We start from the raw sequence: 23,899 nt of genomic DNA, 5'->3' as shown, positions 1-23,899 counted from the left end.
AGTAATTGACTCAACATGTAGCACTCTTGTACAATGTGATAAACTTGCTTGGATAAACACTTTAAAGGGAAGCAGTCCTGAGATTTTCACTGTACTGATAATTAAGAAGAGTAAAAGATATAACCTTTCACCAATTCATACGCGTGGACATCAAAAATTGTCTCCGTACGCGATTTAAAAAAAAATAATTCCTGCAAGCGATCGTGTAAGAGCCTGCCAAAAGGTGCAATGTCATTGATGCCCTACTCTCAAGTTGACAGCCGTGCCTCAGAAAACCAATTTAAGTGTTCAAACTGATCATATCTGATTTTTTCATAAAATGTGACAATATGTGGTTTTATTATTTCAAACAAAATATTTCAAGCTTATTCATATATACAATTAATATAAAAATAAATAGTATACATGTATTTATAAATAACTAGGGATGACGAGCAGAACACCGCTGGAAAGAGTTGTGCATCGATGACGTATGACTCTCCGCCAAGACTTGCTCATTTGCAGAGTCACACTTTTTTAACCGAAATGTACGAGCTTATTTGGTGATTTGAAAGTTTGTTTTTGATGAAAGTAGTTCATTGGAGGTACCAACAACAACATATTTTTTTAAATTTCGTGAGGACTGCGTCCCTTTAAGGGATGGTATAGTTTTGGTTCAGATGGGGCTTCAGGTTTCCATTTTTGTGTGTTTGTGTGTGAGATAATGAGAAAGCCTCTTATGAAATATGAAAGAGCATACAATTCTAACAGGAATTCAAAGCTCGATGAAAACTGGTTTTGACATGGATGAGATATCTAAGAACAAAGGGATCTTAATAAAAGGTGGGACCCACTTTCTATGAGGATCTCTTTGTTTTATTAAGTTTTTGGATATCTCTGTCATTTCAAATCAATTTTCATCAAATAAACTTTGAATTTCTCTTAGAACTGTATGCTCTTCAATATTTCATAATTGTTTCTAATTATTGCACAAAAATTTAAAATCTGAATCCTAACCAAAACTACAATCCTTTTAACACAGTCCTGAGTTTACCTTGCCTTTGTCTTCCTATTTTGTAAACTTTGACCATGTTCACATGTATTTTTTTTCTTGTCCTTCATTCTAATAATGAGGCAATTGTGAATCAGTTCTTGCTACTATTGATGAGAGACTTCCTTGTCAGGGCTTTGCATGCACATGTATGATATGATTGTGATTCCGTTTGTGTGTGTATGGTTTGCCTCAAATGTCTTTTTTATTCAATTTATTTCAAAATGAAAACACACCCCCCTTCCCCCCTCCCCCCCCCCCCCCCCCCCCCCCCCCACGAAGAACTGTTCGTGTAGTAGAGCATGTCAAAACAGTAGAGGCACTCTTTTCCTTTTCTTGTGGTAAGGTGTATTCTCTTTTTTCTTTTGATACTCATTAGGAACAAATTTATAAGGGCAGGATGTCAATCCCCGAGGAAAAAGAAATAAAGTACAATATCAGTGAGAAGTATAAGTATAAAGAGTGACAACTTGTTGCCAATTTAAAGAGAGACACTACTCTATGATGCAGTTGACTTCATCATGTCAATTAAAACACACAAAACATAAAGAGCTTGTCATAAATCTGACTGTTACAGTTCTAATATTTTTGGATTTTCACATACATTCACAATTCAAAATGTGGCAGAATTAGATTCAAAGAAGATGACATAATGTCAGTTGTGGGCTTCAGTGAGTTTTCATGTTTGGAATGAATTAAAAAATATCAGTTGCATTCAATCATTATGGAATTGTAATGGCTTAGCTGTGATGTCTTTTAATGGGGGAGGGCTTACAAAAATTGCTACATTATCAGTCACAGAAAATAATTTTTTGACAATGTTCTTTTTACAACATCATAACAGAGCTATGTAAAGTCATGATATTAGTGCATTTTGATAGATGTCACTGTCTCCTGAAAAACTGGAGAAACTTTATAATTCCATATTCTTTCATTTTTTCCAGTTGTGATGTAAATTTCACTCTCTTGTTTAATCACATTTTCTTTGTTTTTTCTCCTTTTTTGAAAAAACCCCCATGGATGTCAACTTGAGCCTGATTTAAAATTTCTATGCATGTCCCCTGCTGGCCAATAGTAAGGGAAAATATAAACTTATTTGGATGTCTTTAAGCTACATACATGTACACATACATGTGTAATGTACTCAAGCACCTCAGAAGAGTTGTTCTGGTAACATGATAGTGCAGTGGCTGTAAGAAAAGGCCTTTTGTTTTGTGCATGCTATGATCGATGTCTAATTTACAAGAGAAGAAGAAGAAGATGATGATGAGAGTATTCCTCGAGTCTTGACTTCATGGAAAATGGGGCAAAGATGCTATAGTCCAGTCCAGTCTGGAAGACATGAGAAGCAAGGTTCTTCCTGCATGATCAGAGCAGCCAAAATCATCTAGAGTTTGTTTTTGTTTGTCAAAATATTGCTGGGACTTCTAGGCAAATGACATCACAATTTATACAAATGAGATGCATATTTCGAGGGATGTCTTGGTGATCTTGGTGATCTTTCAATACAGTAGCCTGTCTAATGATTATTTACTTTTTCTCAAACCTTTTCTGGTCTATCACTTTCTGGCACCAATTTAGCTTTTCTGTTCTCTGTTTTTCTTTTTTTTTTATCAGCATATTGGCTGAAGTTTAATTTTCAAACAATATCATGCAGTCACCCATATTGCCTTTAATTGCCAAGGACAGAATATGAATGGGAGTCATGCGCTATTAAAACCCATGCTGCCCATGGAGTTACACTGTACTGCTATCAGATGCAAATCACATGTCCCAACCCTTTTCAAGGAACTCCTTACACTATCTCTTCATACCACATTCATAAGAAGTTTTCTTTTTGTGTGTGTGTGTGTATGATACAAAAATGTAAAATGTCCTTGTTTCTTTAAAATCATACGTGGAATATGCTTCATGAGCCTTCACATTATATTCAGTCAGTCATCAGACTAAGATCATAAACACAAGATTAAATTTTGGGTATATTAGACATAGATAAGTTTCTTTGTGTATTCCAAAAATATGAGCTTGATGCATCATAGTCTCTAAGGGAAACCTTACTAATTACTCATATTTCTTTAAGCTCTTTAAGTCACAAGTTGCTAGCAGTATTCCATTGTGAGAATATGTCATTGATACGTGTTTTATGATAAGTTATTTGTGATTTTGTAAAGTGATGTGATACTTGGTGTAAATAGTGTCTTAATGCTTTGTAAATATTGTACATACTGTATTGCCTAACATCAAACACACTGTGTGTCTATGTTCCCTACAGGGTCGTCAGTATTGACAGTATTGATACCATTTCCCTCCCATGTGGGCAGTGGTCAACACTTTTAAAATAACCAGACAACTGAACAAGCATGGCTTTCAATTTCTGATTTGTAAAAGTAACAGCCACTCCAGGTTGAAGAATCTCTTCAAATAAATACAGGACGATCAAACAATCAAAATAGGAGACATCTCACGAGAAAGGGACTTACAAATTATAGTTATGGAATTCTAAACTTATGATGTTTTCATTAAACAGTGGCATGTTTCGCAACTCCATACAAACCACTTGCAATTATATCGTCTCACAACTGAGTAAACACACATGTAAGCCTATATATGCCATCATGTGACTGCCATTGTTTAGTGATAAATATTTTCATTGGCATAGCTCTGTGTTTTCTTCTTTTGACATGTACTTTCATATTTCCTATGAATTGATACATTAATCTCTTACAGGGTGAATAGACATGTCAGCTATGGGAATTTACTGTTTACTGTTACAATTTTCATTGTTTCATTTATTTTTTTTTTAGATGGCCTTAAGAAAAGAATCAAGTTGCTAGGTATAGATAATGCCGTGCTGAGTAAGTTGTTTATTTTAACACTGTCATCAATAATCACCATTACTATCGCTGTTCAAATAATTTATCCTTTCCCGAACATGCAGAACCACGCTCATAATTATTCGAGCAAATGCCACAGCCAGCGAATCATATAAGACCAGCACACAAGTGGTTTGAAGATAGCACATTTCTACAAATAAACATACTAAAATGTCTAAAACCTCTGAATGCTCCATCAAAATTATCAGAAATACTGAAAAAGAGAAATCGTACCGAAGGAGGTATGAGTGAGAACTGAAGTGAGATGGAAATTATATGATAATTATTATCATTATATAAATGAATTATATATTCCGACATGGTATAACTCTTTAAAACATAAAATGATACATGAAAACAAATAGTGTATGTGCGATATATTTAGTAAGTCTAAATTTTCTCGAATAAGGACTTCCCAATGATTTCAAGAGTGGTTAAATTTGAGATCACGGAGTCCTATACTGAATGGAGAATACGCATACGTCACATTCATATCGGGGATCAGTATTTGCAAATAGCACCTGGCTCTCGAAATTCGTGAAAATCACAACCTCGCGAAATATTCCATCTATACAGTATGTTTGCACATCAGAGCCCTTGTTCAAATGTTTTTCACATAAACATCATCGCACAATTCATGCAATATGTGAATAAAAGCTCACTTTACAAAAATGCCGTAAATTAGTAAGGCCAAAACAAATAATATCTTGGTTTCCGGTAACCCGACCGACCCGACCAAATGGTGCCGACCCGGTAAATTTTATCCTCATAGAGAAAAATAAAATTTTCAGTAGTATGTCCGTGTTAGAAATTCTCATAGAGAAAAAATAAAATTTTCAGTAGTCCGTTCGTGTAAGCAATCTATCTCCAAGACTTTCAACAGAAATTTTATGATCCATACGAAGAATGACAGAAGAAATTGCACCAGCGCGCACAAGTACAACTACACTACAACGTTGTACTTCACGCAATTTACTGCGAAGTACCGTATATAGCGTACCCGATACATTTTTTGCACAATGCAATGCATGTGTGTACGGTATAAAATGCATTTGGATGACTGTGTGTGCATTGCAATATTGTGCGACTTGCATACGTTCCTGTAACGTATGCTGCAGAGCTACAAGTCTAATGGAAGCTTCCACTATCTAGCAGGGGAGGGGGAATGCTTTCATCTTCTCAAGAGAGCTTCTGTGTGAGCGAATGCAAAACTCTGTTCGGTGTTTCCAATTATTGTTTACTATAAAACATAATCATGCGTTGTTTTCAGGCTTTTTCATTTTATTGGATTTTAAACATCAGTATTTTCCGAAGTATTCCAATTCCTTTCCCCCCTGACTGGAATCGGAAAGTCTGCTATAACGATGATCGCAAAATGCCGCGCTGTGTGTGGAAGCGCCGATATGCAAACACGTGGTTTCACTTTCAAGTTTAAAGGAATTCGCCATGTGCTCCTGCCTAAGAGGTTACTAGTACTGCAAGTTCGATGGATCGAATGCGCCATAAGCTGAGCTGAATGGCTTGTTTACGGTAAACATGCAGTTTACGTTCGATACGAAGAAACCATTACGTCTTTCACGAGGGAAGAACATACAAAACAAACAAACAAAAAAAACCCACGAACGAATGTTGATAGCCAGAACTTTGAAAAGTAATAAGCAGTTTTGATGAGCGTGAACTGAAATTAATTGTCATCATTTTGCTGTCTAACCAGGTGATGACTGCATCTCATTGGACCTACATTGTACTCGTAGTGAATTTGTCTGGGCGTAAGAGACCTTTCATGTATTTCTGTGATTGCATTTTTAATTGACTGAATAATCAATCCTTTTTTCTTTATTGTCAGGGAACATAAGATATTCAATCAAGTACACTCTTATCAACTGTTCGATGTTTCCTACTATGCGCCAAAAGAAAGGCTATAGAATCATGATATCTTTGCAATTATTCCTTTTATTCAACTAATGAGCTGGTTCTTCGATCGATATTTCCAGGATATTTACACGCTGTTTATTCCAGTGCGCGCATTCTTTCGTCTGGCACGCACCTGGGTGTGACACCTGCTTTTGTGGAAATTTCCACAAGGGGAGAGGGGTGGGGTGTCAAGTTTCTTCGAGCCGAAGAGACTTCATACACAATCTCTTCGCTTTTATTTATTGTCAATCGTGTTTCCCTTGTATATTCTTTGCTGATATTGAAGAGTTAGATTTAACTTTACGAAGGTTGCTAGCACGTGGTTCTTTTTGTTGTGAGGTGTATGTAATTTCTTTTTTATCATTCTTGGGAGGGGAAAGAAGAGTTGAGAGGGAGAGTGAAGTAAAATGAACGGCACGTACGCTCAGCATTCACAGCAAGCCGTCTTTTTACACCAGCATAGTTATCATCATCACCATCAGACATCACTCAGATCATTTTAGCCTTTTCCTATCAACATTAAGAAACACGCATAGTCCCTCGAGATAAACACCTAGGAAAATAAATAACAAATAGGACCTACAAAGTATCAACACCTCCCAACAACACAAGCATTTAGAAAAGACAACACAAAGCACATCGAAGCGGCTGGGATCAAACTCCGTCACTTCGATTCGAAAAAGTATTGCAGCAAAGCGGAAAAATCACCGTTACGAAAATAACAGCGGATACACTTGAAAGAATTACATTTAAATACTTCAAAATATAAAGGGAACAGATAAAGCGATATAAAATGGAAGAAATCGTACCAAACGAGGTGTGAGAAACGACAGAAATAAAAACAAAGTTTAGTAGTAAGCTTAGGCCTTAGCAAAAGTTTGCAGCACCGAAAGCTACGCAAAAATAAATACACTTTGGAAACTCGGTATTGCGACGAGATCCATGGGATCAAGTCAGTAAACGATACAAAACAAAGGAAATTAATTCAATTTGACCGGAAAAAAGTTTGTCCTAAGTATTCTGTTCTATGAGATCTCCTTTAATAGGCCTAGAAATGCATCGAATTTCCACGATACTCGGGGAAAGAAAGTTCGAACGCTTTTCACCTGCACATAATTTTACTGCAGTGCACATCAATACACAAACAGAAACTCACCTCTTCCTTGCAGAAAAATGATGCAATATCAACGTTATAAAAAAACACACCACACTCTAAAAATCATTTCGTACTTGGGAGGCAAGGGAAAAGCGGATGAAGAAGAAGAGAAAAAGAAGCAGACATTGCACAACGGAACGCCTTCTACCCCGCCTCAAAACGAAATAGGATACTGTAGTGGCAGCTGGCTACAGTGTACGCGCTCTCCAGCCGGCCACACATGGGGATACCTCGGCGATCGATGTAAACATCCAGGGTCCATAGGCGATAGGGATTCACGCGCGTGAAGTTCCATTCGGTGTACACTTGCATGTGCGCACACTTTTCTATTCAGCGCTTTCCACATACGGTGCATACGCGTTGCATCGATATCCCAGCCGAGTTCAGATAACATGGCACACGCCGTTATGCGATGTGCGTTTGCCATTTTTTTACCCATTATTTTTTCCCACTGTGAATTCGTATTTTCGTATTCCCTTCGATTTTTCGTAACAAATACGAATTTTTCGGAACGGTTGGCAGCTATATGTCCCTTTTTTTTTCGGATTTCCTATCCCACAGATTTTAGTTGTGCTTCAGGAAGCAAATACAGACAAAATAAAATATAGGGTAAAATTTTTTTGGAAAATAAAATTTTTTCCCTACCTTCCAACCCACTATTGTAGGGGTTTGGTTACCAGAGGGTAAAATTTTTTTGAAAAATAAAATTTTTCCCCTACCTTCTGACCCACTGTTCTTGAGGTCATGTTACCGGAAACCAACATATTATTTATTTTGGCCTAAACACACCCACATAAAAATGAAAATAATAAAAAAATGAAAATATGCAGATATTTCATGGGAGCAATTATCGCAGGAGCAAATGTCACGAAACCCTCACACCTACACAATGAATCATGCTGATAATAATATTCATACGTGTAGTTTATAGTTCAAATCATGCCCATAATCATGATAATAACAGTGCTAATAATAATATAATAATAACAATGACCAGATTCAAAATAAAAGGAAAGTATGTAGTGCTCACCTGACAAGCGGGAATAGCTTTTAATAGATGAAACACCACCCAAGTGCAACAAATTTACATGTTATTTTCATGGCTTTATTGGCCAATTGTACTTTCCACTGTCCATCACTAATATTCAAAAGTGGCAACTAAATCGTTAGAAATAGTCACAAACATTTCATTTCCTCACCCCAAGGGTTATTTTCTAAGCAATCCTGGTCAGATTCTACTAATTGCACAGTCATGCTGTTGGGCAGTACAATGTATTTCATTGTCCTGTGGCAGTCATATTGAGGACCAGTAGCTTCTGTAATTCCTAATGTACATTGTAATTAGTCTAGTAGTATGCACTTACGTGTACCACCGCTTCAGTGCAAGTATGAAGAGTCACCATCTCCAGGTGCGGTCCATACTCTCCTCTTTGTGTGTCTGTACGTGTAGTGTGAGTGTTTGTGGATGTTAGTATGTGTGTGGTAGAGAAAGGACAAATAGTCAGAAAAAGAATATTACGCTATGAGAAACATGTTTTCGTTGTAAACTAAGTGTTATGGTGTACACATGTTCACTCGAATGGTGTGACATGTTCAAGTTAGTAGTGCTGTCTATTTCTCAGCATTGACAGGGTCATAGGCATGTGCTTGAACTCTTGAAGGGTTATTTTGTGAATCATTTTGTGGATGGGGATCTTAGAACTATGTAAAGAAATACATACTTAGTAACATACTTGTAAGATTTTTGTTGTTCACGTTGTGAAAATGTGAAATCGTAACAACTTTCTGACAATCATTTTCTGTTTCAAAAGTCAAGTTTTGCTCCATTTTTGAATATTTTTCATCATTATTCAAAAAATGTAGCGTAATGATGAGTCAGAATGAGGTTTTTCATTTTCAAAAAAGTAAAAATAATTACAAAGTATGAACTAAATTGTGGAGTTATAGCAATTTTGCTGCGACACTTTCCCAGCGGTTTCTTGTACACAACGCATTCATTCAGGGGGGAAGCAAGATCATGGCAAAATGAAAACGGTGAGTTGCTGTTTACGCTGAATATTTTGCAAGGTTTTTATTTTCGCGAATTTCGCGAGTCGGGTCCTATTCGTGAAATTAAAGACACGCAAAAATATTGACTCTGATCGCGTGTACATTTCTCCGTTCAGTACAGGACTCCACGATCGCGAATTTAACCACTCGCGAAACTGTCAGGAATTCCCGATTCGCAAAAATTTGACTCGCGAAATATATGGCGTATACAGTAGTTGTACCTATCCGCTGCGACTGCGTATTGATGCATGATCCACCACTTAGAATTACTGTACATAGTGGATCTATCATGCTAGAGCATAGTATCCTAAAGATAATGTCCTGTGAGTACACCCTAGTATGTCATTAGGTCTAGCACTCAAACCAGAAGTATTACATGGTGGTGTGCAATTCAGCAAAATTAAAGTAGTCATCATGCGAAAAATAGCTTGATAATCATAAATAAAGTGAATTATACATTTCTGGAAAACTTAGTCTCTAGGAACGTGAACATGAAAACGTCTCTAGAACGATGGAGAGATGGTGTTTTGACACCCTTTTCTGACCGCCAGAACCCGATCTAACGGCGAAATTTTGGGGACCGAAATTATGATGTCACACAAGGAACGAATTTTATAGCCATGAGCTGATGCGCTGTTGCTACGCAGTGCCATGGTTCAAAGTGTGAATTCTGCATGATCTGCATGGGAGGCGAAGTCTCTTCTTCACAGAATCAGGTACAAGTTGGTTATAAGTTTTGCAAATTTTTACTTATTGAATCCATCTTGCTTAGAATTACTAGTAAGTATACAGATGTTATCTTTTTAGACTTCTACTTGCACTTTTGCGCCTCAGTCTCTCTTCTCAAATGACTCATAGGCCTACACTGATTGTAGGTACTCTACTTGAACTAGAACCAGAAGCTAAATCTGCAGAACCCTAGCTTCTCGTAATCACGTTGGCCTACAATTAACGCCAACGGTTAGACATGCAAGGTCAGTGTTTCATTTAGGTTTCACTTTATGTCGTAACACACAAACTTAGTCGGGTACATAATTATAGCAAATGAACACGTACATCTATGTACGTGTGCATGCCACTTACGGTAGCTATTTAGCTGGAGTGAAATCAGTAATTCAGTACAAAATCACCCAAAATGTTACTCTTATGTCAAAATCAAGGGCATCAACATCATTAGTTGAAGATGTTTTCTTTTCACAAAATTATTTGTGGGGAAGTGATATTGTAACCAAACCAGACATGGTTCCTTTTGGTGCACCATAGCAAAACACATCAACACGGACACAGTACAGACAGACAGTGGGCTCCATCGCCTCACCCTTACTTCTTCTACCACCCCGACTTTGCCACCGTCACTATCGGTGTCATTGTCACTGTCATCACTCAGTTCACTCTATTCACTCTCGATATCGAACTCAAAGTCTTATCATACAATATAAGGTAAAAATTGGATGTTTTAATGGCTCAGCCGAGAAAGCCGACGCGAAGAAAGACAGGCCAAATATTACATTTGCTCGCCTGGGAATACATGCTTTATGAATGACGGCCTCAATGTACTGTTGCACTCGTAAAGGGTTTTGAGCCTTTTGTGACGTCATAATTTAGGGCTCGAAAAAGACAGCTGTTCGGGGGCAAAAATGGGTGAAGTGAATTGATCAGTTTTATCTCGCAATTTCTCAGTGGCGCAAATATCTTCTAATAGGTCACATTAAAAATCTGTTTTAGGAAACATTTCCCTCTGCTATGACACCTTTTTAGCTCACCTGAGCCAAAGGCTCAAGTGAGCTATTGCGATCGCCCTTCGTCCGGCGTCCGTCGTGCGTCGTGCGTCGTGCGTCGTCCGTCGTCCGTCGTCCGTCGTGCGTCGTGCGTCGTGCGTAAACTTTTTACATTTTCATCTTCTTCTTGAAAACCCCAAGACCGATTTTCATCAAACTTGGCAGGTAGCATCCCTAGGGGGTTAGGAACTCAATTTGTAAAAATGGGCACCATGCCCCACCCAGGGGGCCCCCAGGGGGGCCCAAACCCCCCAAAATTAAGGAATCTGTAAAAATCTTCTTCTCTAGAACCAGAAGTGATAGAGCTACGTTAATACTATGAGATAGTACATTGATGACTATAGTTTCAAGTTTGTTCATGGCAGAATCAGGGGTGCCCCCCTTGGGACCCAGGGGAGGGGGGTGGGGAGGGGTTCTGATGGGGCCTACATTGTACATTTTCATCTTCTTCTTGAGAACCCCATGACCCATTTTCACCAAACTTGGCAGGTAGCATCCCTAGGGAATTAGGAACTCCAGTTATTAAAATGGGCACCATGCCCCACCCAGGGGGGCCCCAGGGGGCCCAAACGCCCCAAAATTAAGGAATCTGTAAAAATCTTCTTCTCTAGAACCAGAAGTGATAGAGCTAAGTTAATACTATGAGTTTGTACATTGATGACTGTAGTTTCAAGTTTGTTCATGGCAGAATCAGGGGTGCCCCCCTTGGGACCCAGGGGAGGGGGGTGAGGTTCGGTCCTAATGGGGCCTAAATTGTACATTTTTATCTTCTTCTTGAGAACCCCACGACCCATTTTCACCAAACTTGGCAGGTAGCATCCCTAGGGGGTTAGGATCTCAATTTGTTAAAATGGGTGCCATGCCCCACCCAGGGGACCCCCAGGGGAGCCCAAACCCCCAAAATGAAGGAATCTTTAAAAATCTTCTCTAGAATCAGAAGTTATAGAGCTAAGATAATACTATGAGTGAGTACATAAATGATTGTAGTTTCAAGTTTGTTCATAGAAGATCCAGGGGTGCCCCTCTTGGGGGCAGGGGGGGGGGGGGGGGAGTTGGTTGGGAAGGTCCAAATGGGGGCCTGAATTGTACATTTTCATCTTCTTCCTGAAAACCTCATGATGTATTTTCGTCAAACTTGGCAGGTAGCATCCCTAGGGGGTCAGGATCTCAATTTATAAAAATGGGCACCATGCCCCACCCAGAGGGCCCCAGGGGGCCCCAATCCCCCCAAATTAAGGAATCTTACAAAATTTGGGCCCTTATTGTACATTTTCATCTTCTACTTGAGAATGCCTGGTCAAATTTTGGTAGAGCTGTGAATAATTTAGATTAGTGACTGCGTGAAAGGTGAACTTGCGATACTCAGGTGAGCACTAGACCCGCGGGTCTCTTGTTTTTTTTTCATATATGATTTTCTTAATTCAAATCCTGCGTTCTTTGTCCTTTAAAGAATTTACCTATTGAATACTATGCAAACTGTTAGTGAAAGGAAACAAAAAAGAATGCCCTGTAATCCATGATTTCTGTAGAAAGTAATATTGGAATGGTGGGAAAATCAAACAAATTTGTTAATGAGCACACACAATGCCATCCAGTTTTAACTTATCAGGAATTAATGCTTTTCAAGTGTCATAGCAAACAGGTTAACACTACAGCCTAATACATACATGATTGGTATACACAGACGTAAGGGGAATAGCGCATTTCCTATGTGAAGTAGGAGCTGCATTGTACTTCACTTGTTACCGTACATGTACATGTGCATACTGCAGCTCAGGCATGCATCAGTGAATTTAGCCATTCAATCATGTGTCTCTGTGCAATTTCGCACATCATTTGCATGCAGAACCTCGCTACATTTTTCATTACTCTTTCAGCAGTGTGTTTGTAGATTATCTGTAACAGTAATCTGTGCTGACTAAGGAGGCATTATTGCCTCAGTGTCTGAATCATCAAAGAATATATCTCAGTTTTGCCTGAAGGTAATCATGAGTGGTCTAGAAGTGCGCTCCCGTTCCTGATGATAAAAGCATCCATGATGATATCTTTTGAACAGCAAAGTGGAAAACTTGATCTTGCACCCATGATGATCAGTAGTTTTGTCTCTGATGTTTGCACAGCCCAGCTGAAAATCAGTGTGCAAGTTTCCAGGTGCCAGTGCCACTGGGCTTTGCAATCCTAGTCATGCGAACATGAGCAAATACATTACAGTATGAGGCACACACTTAGGTATTGTCACCGGTTTTGTTTGTTTGTTTTTTCTTCATGCTGCATGATGAAGCCACATCTTAGTACAGTTTACAAAATTTGAAGAATAGCCATGACTGTTGTCTGCTAAGAATATACACTAGGCGTTTTCACATCATTCGATAAAAATCCAAGCTTGAGATATTTTTTGCGATTGCAAATTAGCGCGTTATTTCATTTCTTATTCACATCAGCCCGAAGAGAATTAGCCCGAATTTTTTTCAAGCTAATTCGACAGCTGAGTATGTGCAAACAGCATCAGTAATGTGTGTGCCCTCTCAAAAATTCCTCATGATTTGTGTGCAGTTTGCCTCGATCGATCGAGTCACACACGCTAGGCATGATGGGATGCATCACGCTAATTTCTCTAGTCATTTTCACATTATCAAATAGCGCGCTACTATCCCCGCTATTTCAGAAATTTCCCGAGTTGGACTCGAGAAATTTTCTCGATCAGAGCGATACAATTAGCGCGCTAATTTGTGTTCACATTATCAAATAGCGCGCTATTTCGCTATTGGGATAATTTCTCAAGTCAGAAAATAGCGCGCTATTTCGATACATCGGGCTGATGTGAAAATGCCTATTGTAACTCCTATAGCTACATTCACGTTCAAAATAGCGGGAGAATGATTGCAATCCATATCTTGAGATGTTTTGTAAGAGTTAACATGGACAAGAGTATCCTGCTAATTGACTCACACAGTGTGCATGTGAGCTTCTCTTTGCCCTTTGTTCTTGCATGTCACAGTGGTATGGTGCGCACACTATCGTGATAATGTGTGCTTTGAATGATGGGATATAAAATCTTGAGATTATTTGGTCCAACATTTGCACAGTCACCACTGGGCAAATTATCGGGATAACTCAAAATTAAATGCAAGATTTCTTGGAATTTGTATTGTGATGCTGAGCACAATAATTGATGGGATTTTTGAGTCCACAATGGCAAAAATCTTGAAAACCTGATCGCGATGCAAACCTTGAGATTTGTATCCCACTAATTCGCGTACGTGTATGTGTGAATCCCACTTATATTTCCAAGACACCACTCGCCGGTAGGACCCTTACAAATGAAGAACACACTTTAGTATGAACCTTCATATACATTGTAACATACAGTGTATATTTGTATAGGCCTTATCCTCCTTCTTAGCCGTACCCCGACTAGCGCACAGTTAAGGGGAAAAAAAAAAAAGGAAAAGAAGAACAAAAAGAAAAAAATTGATGCAACTAACTGAGCAACATTCTGCTGTCAATGTTGCTTGTAGCTTAACTTGCATTGCTTACAGGTAGAAATGTGACAAAATTGTCAAGATTGAGGATTTGAATTGTGGATTTTGGCATTTCCATGGCACCTTGGTTAAATAGCATCACTCTAAAGCTTGACAAAAGTGTAGCAAAACGAACAATTTTGTGCAAATTTGCCTTTCATTTGCCAATTTGTCCTTCAATAATCAAATACATTTTGTATGTGCATATCTACCTACAAGTACATGCAAATCAATATTTTTATGTCTGGCAAGTTGCTTCCATGTGAGTGAATATTAGGCCTTTGTTAGGCAGCTTACTGTGTACGCCAAATATTTTGTGAGGTTTTTATTTTTGCAAATTTTGCGAGTCAGGTGTTATTCGCAAAATTAAAAGCACATGAGAATATTGACTCTGATCCCGATACTGTGCTTCACAATCGCAAATTTAACCACTCGCGAAATCATCAAGAAGTCCTGATTCGCTAAAATTAATACTTGCCAAAATATATGGCATATTCAGTAATTTATTTTCAAGTGCATAATTATGCATAATATATGATCCTCTTGTCTTTTGAATTCAAAACATAATTCCAAAGACATCATATTACAGTACTTTCATACTGTGTGCTGAAATGTGAATGTCTGCCGCAATAATTGCAATTTGCCGCACAGTGTGAAGCTTGAAACATGCGCATGTTATGCATGATGCACCAAAACTAGAACCGTTGATCACAAAATCACCTTGAAGTGTACCGTATTCATATTAAAAGCCGATATCAAAGGTTACAGTTACATGAACAGTAATTCAAATTTTAGCATACAACCCCTCAGTACAATTTTGTATTTCACCTTTGAAGTGTAATTTCATTCTCTCTCGTGATTTGAGACATACGGCTTTTGACAAGGTTACCTTTGTACCTTCATTTCAGATTGTGATACATGAATACATATATGTAAACTAAATCTTTATGCCTCTGCTGCAAAATGTTGCCAGAGGCATTATCTGCATTGTTTCTCTTGGCTTAAACAAGAAAATATAGTGATTAAATGTTTCTTGTGTACAGGTGTAAGCCAAGAAGAAAAATAATTCAAATTGTAGCATTTGTGATAATGTCATAAATATATATATATATTTTTTTTTTTAGGCTAGCTTAGAAATCGTAGCTGTAGTTCATTGCTGTGCCCTTGGCTCTCAGAAAGAAAATTCATGAGCTTGTGGCACTTGTTTATATCCAAATGTTCTTTTTGACACTTACTGTAAGGAATACAAGTGTGGGATATCCTTATTCAGATTTTTTTCCCCCTTTAGAGTCTGATGTAATGTTTAGCGTGTTAGAAGGCTTTTGATTGATTTACATATAACATGCATCTATGTATACATACATTCACTGTGTGCGAACAAAGCTTGCTTTGCTCTGTTACAAGTAACAGGGGTCTGCTAGCCATCTAATCTGTGCTGTCATTGTGTTGTTCACGTATAATTTTGCCAAAACCATTGCTGCTAGTCCCTAGTCCCTAGCATAGAAAATGAGTAATTTTATACAAATGTAGCTGATAACAGTGCTTTAAGAGGTTATCACATCAGTCAGGTCGCGTAAAAATGCTGTATTTGTCAGACGTATTCCTTCATTGTAGAGAGGTTGCATCTGATGCACCGGCCCATGTGTGTGTATGCCTGTTATTCTTTATGAATGTACATTGTACCAGCGATTCACTGATTTGAAATAGTTAGACTTTGACTATCGCTGCATGTAGGCCGCACCTACACAGTGACACTGCTCTTAATTCTTATTTAAAAATGATAAAATGCGGCCTCTATGCCGGTCAAGACGGTACTGTACAAACGGCTTGTGTACAAAACTGGTTATCATGAAATGTGCATGTACAGTGTACAGATGTACTGTAGTGTGTCGTTGATATTCAGTCAAACATTATTCAAGCAAGGAGATGTTCAATCATGGCAAGGACCTTATTGTGTAGATAGTGTACATTTCCAACTGAATTTTAGCTACAACTGTAGCCTCAGTTCTGTGTACATAGAGTGTAGTGTTACATTGACTGTGTATGTATGTATGTTATCCCAATCCAGGTACTGTAGGTTATTGTATGACTGTAGTAATTCTAGTACCAATATAATTTGCAGTATAAACTACATAATGTATAATACATTATATCCACAAATTGTATTGAAAGGTTCATGTCGCATGATGAGACATGAAATATGTCTTATCACAGAAGGAATGGGGATCCCCTTTCATCCCCCCCAACCCCTCCCCCCACCCCCCGAGGATAGCATACTGCTATAACAGGGTGGTCCATGAGGTGTTTCAGCATGTCGCTGCGACATGCTTGATCACTACTTTTTATTTCCAATAGTGAATATACCAGCATGGAAAAGATGTACCGGTATACATGAACATTGTGTCTTTTTATTTTTCACATTTGATATTGTAGTCACCATTCAAAAGTTGAACTCTAGATGATGGTTCATGTAGATGCTTGAACTTACAAGTGTGTAGCTCCAACTTTGTCAGTATGGTCTTTTTTAGCTCACCTGAGCCAAAGGCTCAAGTGAGCTATTGCGATCGCCCTTCGTCCGGCGTCCGTCGTGCGTCGTGCGTCGTGCGTCGTCCGTCGTCCGTCGTCCGTCGTCCGTCGTCCGTCGTGCGTCGTGCGTAAACTTTTTACATTTTCATCTTCTTCTTGAAAACCCCATGACCGATTTTCATCAAACTTGGCAGGTAGCATCCCTAGGGGGTTAGGAACTCAATTTGTTAAAATGGGCACCATGCCCCACCCAGGGGGCCCCCAGGGGGGCCCAAACCCCCCAAAATTAAGGAATCTGTAAAAATCTTCTTCTCTAGAACCAGAAGTGATAGAGCGAAGTTAATACTATGAGTTAGTACATTGATGACTGTAGTTTCAAGTTTGTTCATGGCAGAATCAGGGGTGCCCCCCTTGGGACCCAGGGGAGGGGGGTGGGGAAGGGTTCTAATGGGGCCTAAATTGTACATTTTCATCTTCTTCTTGAGAACTCCATGACCCATTTTCACCAAACTTGGCAGGTAGCATCCCTAGGGGGTTAGGAACTCCATTTGTTAAAATGGGCACCATGACCCACCCAGGGGGCCCCCAGGGGGCCCAAACCCCCCAAAATTAAGGAATCCGCAAAAACCTTCTTCTCTAGAACCAGAAGTGATAGAGCTAGGTTAATACTATGAGTTAGCACATTGATGACTGTAGTTTCAAGTTTGTTCATGGCAGAATCAGGGGTGCCCCCCTTGGGACCCAGGGGGGGGGGGTGGGGGTGAGGAGGGGTCCTAATGGGGCCTAAATTGTACATTTTTATCTTCTTCTTGAAAACCCCATGACCCATTTTCACCAAACTTGGCAGGTAGCATTCCTAGGGGGTTAGGATCTCAATTTGTTAAAATGGGCACCATGCCCCGCCCAGGGGGCCCCCAGGGGGCCCAAACCCCCCAAATGAAGGAATCTTTAAAAATCTTCTCTAGAATCAGAAGTTATAGAGCTGAGATAATACTATGAGTGAGTACATTAATGACTGTAGTTTCAAGTTTGTTCATAGGAGATCCAGGGGTGCCCCTCTTGGGGGTAGGGGGGAGGGGGGTGGTTGGAAGGGTCCAAATGGGGGCCTGAATTGTACATTTTCATCTTCTTCCTGAAAACCTCATGATGGATTTTTGTCAAACTTGGCAGGTAGCATCCCTAGGTGGTCAGGATCTCAATTTATCAAACTGGGCACCATGCCCCACCCAGAGGGCCCCAGGGGGCCCCAATTCCCCCAAATTAAGGAATCTTGAAAAAATTGGGCCCTTATTGTACATTTTCATCTTCCACTTGAGAATGCCTCGTCAAATTTTGGTAGAGCTGTGAATAATTTAGATTAGTGACTGCGTGAAAGGTGAACTTGCGATACTCAGGTGAGCGCTAGACCCGCGGGTCTCTTGTTTTTTTTTGTTATAATTTGTTTCCTAATGCTACAAGGTATAAACAGACTGGACATGTGTTTGTGCATTTTTGATGGAAATTTCATGGTCTTCTAAATTGCACATTATGCTTTCTGTTCAGGGTTCAAAAACCTTGTCACTATCCTAATGTCCTATTAAAAGCAGCATGCTTTCTCATAATCTCCTTTATAACTGTCCAGATTTGTATAGCTGATATGATGAAGTGCAATATCAGTGGGAATTAATGTACACAACAGATCCTATGAAAGGAAGCTCTATTCAGAGGGGTGAAGGTTCAGGTGGGAGTTTCTTCAGATTGTCTCCCTCTACAAATTAAATTTGTTAAGATTGCAACTGCTGATCTGTAAATTTAACGATTGAGGACAAGTGTCTATGGGAAATGCATGTTGTAGCAAAATCAAACCGTCCTCTACGGGTTACATGTCAGAAGAAGGAACCAGTAGGACTTGAACCTGTCGTCTAAGTCTGCTTTCCGGGCAGCGACACTACCACCAGGCTGTCCCTGGTTGTTGGCAGTGACACGATCAACATGGAACTAATACTCAAGCTCGGACATTCCGACATTGTTGTACGTGTAGTCCAAGATGGACAAGGCACATCAAATGAAAAAAAAAGGGGAAAAAAATTATTCAGAGGGGTGAAGGTTCAGGTGTGAGTTTCTTCAATTTGTCTCCCTCTAGATCCTATGGTTGACCAGTTCCCCATGTTTGAGGACCTGCATGTAAAACTTTGATTTTAGGAGCCAGGGCAATCATACTTTGTACCTGTAAAGTTCTTTCAAAAACAAGTATTGAAAAGGTACTCTGTTGTTTCCAGTTGCATTCCGGAGAGTAGTACAGTAGGAGGTCATACAGCTGTAATACTAGAGTGTTCACAGCAGTGACAGAGAATACAGTGATTTGATTGGATTGGATTACTGTAGATTGAAAAGCAGTTTCAACATGGTGTATTATTTATAGGAAGAGTGCTTCTCTGTGATCATTTTTTAATTCATATTATTGATTGATTGAGACAAACATTTCTTACACAGAGCCTTTATTCTGTGTGTGACTCTCCTTGAATACAATTATGACTGCTCTTGGAAATGCATTTCACTTTGTTCTCGAGGCCATGTTTCTTTTGTATTGTGATGTTGGATATGCCCAGGTTGCACTTGGCTACATTGTATGTCCTCTACGCCCATTGTCATTTTTGCAATTGTTTATAAAAAAATGAAAAGCAGCCATGCCCTTTAGAAGCAGCACATTCTTTTTTCTTTCTTTTTTTTGTCCTGCGTGCATCACTGTCAGCAGAAGCTCACTCGCATACAATTTTGTATGTGTTGTACATGTTCACTATACACTGTACGTACAGTATTGCTCGAAAGAAAGTGGACAGTTTCCCGCGGGGGACCACGGTCCCCCGCGAGACACCACGGTCGGGCGCACACAAGGCTTCCACGAGATTTTTATCCACACGCGATCGATTGCTAAATGTATTACCGTGTAATCGATCATGAAAAGGCAGATCGCTGATCGCTTGTCTCATTGCTACGCTGGCTAGCTGAGCGTGCACCGTACTGCCTGTTGTACAACCTGCTGTTGCTATAGCTGCGTGGTGACTTCACCAACATACTTCTACCCGCGGTAATTGTGAAAAAAGATCGAGTTCGGAGGCCAGAAACAGTGTAGTTCATGTTGATTTGGATGAACCAGTACTGGTGGCATTTTTGCTTGTCTGCGTTCGGAAGCTTGTAAATTTCCGATCGGTTGCGCGCGCTTGTGGAGAGGGACGCGCCGTCAAAGATTAGCTCCGTGTCAAAACTAATGCAAAGGCGAGGATATTCTAACGAGTACAATATTGTACTGCATGCAGTGAGCTGATCATTGTACTTACCTTATGCAGCATCATCGCAAATATTGTTGTTCACCAAACGAACCACGTGTAACAACTCTCGTAAAGTTATATCTAAGGTTCATTATCAGCCAAAAAAATAAAGGGAAAATAAACAAATGACAGTATCCAGTGAAGAGATTGTATACTAGTGCTATTATGCGGTCTCTTCGGACCGAAGAAACTTGACACCCCACCCATCTCCCCTCTGGAAATTTCCACAAAACCAGGTGCCACACCCAGGTGCGTGCCAGACGAAAGAATGCGCGCCCTGGATTCTGTAATTAAACAGCGTGTAAATAACACGGAAATATCGATCAAAGAACTTCCTCTGAGTTGATCATTGCAAAGATATGATTCCATAGCCTTTCTTTTGGTGCATGGTAGGAAACATCGAACAGTCGATTATAGTGTACACTGTACTTGTTGGAATAATTTTATTTGTTCCCTGGACAATGAAAAGGATTGATTAATCGCTGGACTAGACATGCAATCACAAAAATACATGAAAGGTCTCGTATAGAAAAATTAACTACGTACGAGTAAGTCCTATGTGATGAAGCCACCAGCCGGTTAGACAGCAAAATCATGACAATTAATTTCACGGTCATCAAAGCTGCTTATTACTTTTCAAAGTTTTGGCTATCAACATTCGTTCGTGAGTGGTTTTGGATTTGTTGTTTTTTTTTTCCCCTCGCCAAAAAGACCTAAATGATTTCTCCATATCTAACGTAATACAATGTACAACTGTTTACCGCATTCGATTATTTTCATGACAAGCAGGTTCTAATTCTTCACGTTCACCTGCCACTCGATGAAGACCAGTTGGTACACACACCTCCTCTCACGAGGGACAAAGGAATATAGGGAAAATGATGTCTTGATTCACCTCGTTTTCTCGCTTTTTACTGTTTGGTTATCAGAGTGTAAGTCCACGTGTCCATCAACAAAAAAAATATCACTGTAAAATAGATATATTTGTGGCATGAAGCTTCCATGAATTGTCACTGGCATGTAATGCATTGTGTAGACAAAAGGAAAACGAAAACAAATTTAAAAAAAAATTACATGCATTTTTCTTTCGCAAATCTTGGTGGACTCCACGCAAAAACTCGCGCGTTTTCAGTAATGTCAATGGCAGAGTAAGGTATTAAGTCTGTGTTATCGATGAAAAAATAACGAAGCATATCAACTTTTATTACTCTCAGAATATTGCCAGTTCACTAACTGACTTAGAAGACACCATCCTTCGTGTTTTGGCGACGATCATGACACATAACTTGGGATTCAAGAAAATGATATCACAGCTATCTATGACCGAGAAGACGATTTTTTTTTTATATGTTCGGATTTCATACTAATGATATTTTTTTATATGAGAAATATGACAGATGATGCGAATATTTTATTTGGGTTGATGCAGTTTATTGACATGAAAAGAATTTTCTCGTTCACCATGCCCCTCGCGAGACCAATCAGTCTATGAACGTTCTCGCGGGGAACAAAACGCTAATTCTGGCAGGCGGGGGGCGTGGGGGCATTGTGTTCGCACTTTCTCGCGGGGGACCAAACGTTTTCTCGCGGGGAACCTTTTGTGTATAATGCACTTTCTCGCGGGGGACCTATTGTGTGAGCACTTTTCTCGCGGGGGACCATTCGCTTTCTCGCGAGGGACCAACCACATCGCGTGCGGACCGTCCAAGACTGCACCGTATAGGAACTCGCCTGAAGCAAGTTTGTGTACTGTCACTGAAAGATAAAGGCACTAGAACATAACAACCTCTTCGTCCTCTAAAATTATAATTGCGAATTCACTAATCATAATCTCTCGTGTTTTGGTGACGATCATGAGTAGGCGCCTACACAAAACGGAAAAATCGTCTCGGATCCCAGCAAAAAAAAAAAAAAAAAAAAAGATAATTTTTACAGTCTTACAAAAGTGTATTAACGTAAGTTTTATTTGCTGTCAATAAAAAATAAAGACAAAAAAAACTCTTATTCCTCGACGAATATAATGGCGAGTTCACCAATAAACGTTAAAGACAGTAATCTTCGTGTTTTGGTGACGATCATAAGTACACGAAACAAAAAAAAAATAAGTCGGATTCAAGCAAATACGGTTCACAAAAAGATTTCCCACACAACAATCATACTTTAAAAACTGTGCTGGTATGTTTTTGTATGAGAAAATGAAAAAAGACAGATGACGATTCTTATATACGAATACGTTAATTGGGTTGATGTTTTTTTTATTGACACGAAGGGATTTTGTTCTTTTCTCGTTTAACATGCCCTTGGCGTACCGTGTATGAACACTGTCGCGGGTGACCAAACGCTTCCTTTCGGGGGGGGGGGGGCATTGTGTTCGCACTATCTCGCGGGGGACCAAACGTTTTCTCGCGGGAAACCTTTTGTGTATACGCACTTTCTCGCGGGGGACCTATTGTGTGAGCACTTTTCTCGCGGGGGACCATTCGCTTTCTCGCGAGGGACCAACCACATCGCGTACGGACCGTCCAAGACTGCACCATATAGGAACTCACCTGAAGCAAGTTTGTGTACTGTCACTGAAAGATAAAGGCACTAGAACATAACAACCTCTTCGTCCTCTAAAATTATAATTGCGAATTCACTTATCATAATCTTTCGTGTTTTGGTAACGATTATGAGTAGGCGCCTACACAAAACGGAAAAATCATCTCGGATCCCAGCAAAAAAACAAAAAAAAAAAAAAAATATTTTTTTACAGTCTGCTCTTACAGAAGTGTATTTAACGTAAGTTTTATTTGCTGTCAATGAAAAATAAAGACAAAAAAAAACTCTTATTCCTCGACGAATATAATGGCGAGTTCACCAATAAACATAAAAAGACTGCACATACTTCAAAACAGAGCCTTGCGATCTGTTCTGAAAGTGGATCATCGTTACAATAGACGAGATTTGTATGGGAGGCTGCCTATTGACTGCCTCAGTGCCAAAGTGAAAAAAGATCTTGTTGTTTTTATTTACAAAGTTTTGAATACTAGTAACCTCTTGCCTGATTTTCTGACTTTTCAAGTGAACGTAAAAGTATTTAATTATACTCTGAGGAACTCGGCATTTAAGGTATTGTTACCAAAACCAAAGACCAATTTCTGCAAAAGTAGTACACATGTACTGTTTACATAGCAGCTCAATTATTCAATCAATTATTACCGGAAGCCACGAGAAAATGTTCAAGGTTAGCACAATTTCTGAAGGATATCGATTCTGTTTTCTTAATTGAGTTATGAGTTTTTCTATTTCTGAGTAATATCTTTTTTTTTATCACTCCCTTTCCGAGACTTTTTTTTCTTCTTACTGCATTCTACCGTCTGACTGTTTTGTAAAGAGTGTTGTGTGTATACAAAATGTATTTTTTCTCTCATCTTTTTGTTTCGCTATACCGATTATTGTCTATGTATTATCTATACGTTGATTGTACCACATTATGTTTTTTGTACAGTGTATATCATACGGACTTGCTGAAAAACAGCCTAACGGCTGAGTGCAAGTATTTTTTACCCGTGTTTAAATAAAACAAACAAACAAACAAACAAAGACAGTAATCTTCGTGTTTTGGTGACGATCGTAAGTACACGAAACAAAAAATTAAGTCGGATTCAAGCAAATACGGTTCACAAAAAGATTTCCCTAGGCTCACAACAATCTCGTTTAACATGCCCTTGGCGTACCGTGTATGAACACTGTCGCGGGTGA

General features: G+C 39.2%; 1 protein-coding gene across 1 annotated transcript in view; it reads left to right on the top strand.

The window, feature by feature from the left end:
- The window catches only part of LOC139723067 (uncharacterized), a 52,220-nt gene that overhangs the window by 3,796 nt on the left and 24,525 nt on the right, over window positions 1–23,899 (top strand). The gene's annotated exons all lie outside the window — the stretch shown is intronic.

The sequence above is a fragment of the Diadema antillarum genome, unplaced genomic scaffold (genome assembly GCF_040938485.1).
Source record: "Diadema antillarum isolate AM-2024a unplaced genomic scaffold, OU_Dant_1.0 scf00000180, whole genome shotgun sequence".
NCBI lineage: Eukaryota > Metazoa > Echinodermata > Echinoidea > Diadematoida > Diadematidae > Diadema > Diadema antillarum.
The sequence above is the reverse complement of the archived record's forward strand: the minus strand, read 5'-3'. Positions and strand labels throughout refer to the sequence as shown.